The sequence below is a fragment of the Arachis hypogaea genome, chromosome 17, assembly GCF_003086295.3.
Source record: "Arachis hypogaea cultivar Tifrunner chromosome 17, arahy.Tifrunner.gnm2.J5K5, whole genome shotgun sequence".
Classification (NCBI taxonomy): domain Eukaryota; kingdom Viridiplantae; phylum Streptophyta; class Magnoliopsida; order Fabales; family Fabaceae; genus Arachis; species Arachis hypogaea.
Genome location: NC_092052.1, coordinates 77,960,857 through 77,962,394, shown reverse-complemented (window position 1 = coordinate 77,962,394; position 1,538 = coordinate 77,960,857). Strand labels below are relative to the sequence as shown.

Below are 1,538 nucleotides of genomic sequence, written 5' to 3'. Positions count from 1 at the left end.
CTGCTTCAGCAAGTTTGTCATTTCACAGATACTCTGAGCTAGAGCAACAGTCTCTCTGCTAGAGGATACTTCTGCAACGGCTTTTGAACGGCCTTGTTTCTGCCTGTGGTTCCTAGTAGATTCAGCGAAGTCACTGATCAATTGCCATGCCTCATCAGTGGTCTTGTACTTCTTCATAGACCCATTGCTAGCACTTTCCAATGTGGTCTTATCTTGGGGCCTCATGCCCTGTGTGATATAGCTGAGTAACACTATCTTGTCAATCCTGTGGTGGGGGCATGCTTCCAGAAGATTATTGAAGCGCTCCCAGTATTCAAAGAGAGTCTCGTTGTCATCTTGAATAATTGTGGAAATGTCTTTCCTCAGTTTATCAGTAACTTCAGATGGAAAGAATTTTTCCAAAAATTCTTTTCTGAGTGTATCCCAGTTGGATACATTCACTAGGGGTTGAGTGTAGTACCACTCTCTTATTTTTCCCTCAAGAGAAAATGGGAAAGCTTTCAGCAAAACTGAAGTTTCATCAGCACCATCACGCCTGACAGTAGAACAGGCTGTTTGAAATCTCTCAGGTGCTTGATAGGCTCTTTAGCAGGTAAGCCATGAAACTTGGGCATCAAATTCAGCAGTGCGGTCTTTATTTCAAAATCTGTAGCCACCGCTGGGTGATGCGCTTGAAACGGTTGCATTGTAAAATCAGGGGCTCCTTCTCCTGGATAGTAACTCTTCTGGCTGCCGCCATGTTACCTGTACGTAAATCAACCGAATCAGTAGAACGGGGGCTGGTTTCTTCTTCAAGTGACATTTCAGATCCGCCCTTAGAGCGGACTAACCGATGCCGAGCTCGCCTTATTCTTGAAATAGTCCTTTCAATTTCAGGATCGAATATTAGCAAGCTTGGATTAGGAAGTGAACGCATCATTTGACGAAAGAAACATGCAGCTCATAGTAGCAAAATAAAATAAAATGCAAATAAATATATTCTAATTAATAACTTTAGCACTCTATTGCAACTCCCCGGCAATGGGGCCAAAAATTGATGCTGGCAGAAATTGGCGAATTAAAAATTGTTAATTTATATACGTTGCAGGTATAGTTCTTAACTCGCCAGAAATCTGCCTATCAATTTAAAAAGGTGTCACAGAAAATTGAAATTAAAATACTTGGAGTATGAGTCCCAGGTCGTCTCCCAACGAGTTTACAAAAAAGTGTGCTATTTTATTAATCAGATATTTTCAAAAAGGTTTGAGTTGAGTAAACAGGAAATTAAATTAGTGAATTTGAATAATTTAAATAAACGCCTTGACTGGGAGTTGATTAGTAGTCCTGTTCACACCAAACAATCATTGTTAAGGTGATCAGTCTTAACACTTCAAGTCAAGTGTGAACATTCCTAAAATGAAAACACAGAAATAATCATGCTTCTTAATTATCTATTATTTATCATATGAGCCTGATTCGTTGTTAAAAGCGTAGTTAATTTGCGAGGTGTATTATTTTTTTTTTTGAAAATGTTTGGATTAATAGACAGAATTATTTAT

General features: G+C 38.8%; 1 non-coding gene across 1 annotated transcript; it reads left to right on the top strand.

Annotated features, from left to right (window-relative positions):
• The first annotated feature begins 262 nt into the window (after positions 1 to 262).
• Positions 263 to 369, top strand: LOC112768348 (small nucleolar RNA R71). The gene has a single exon (XR_003185784.1). It is a non-coding gene; the product is annotated as a small nucleolar RNA R71 (small nucleolar RNA).
• The last annotated feature ends 1,169 nt before the right edge of the window (positions 370 to 1,538 follow it).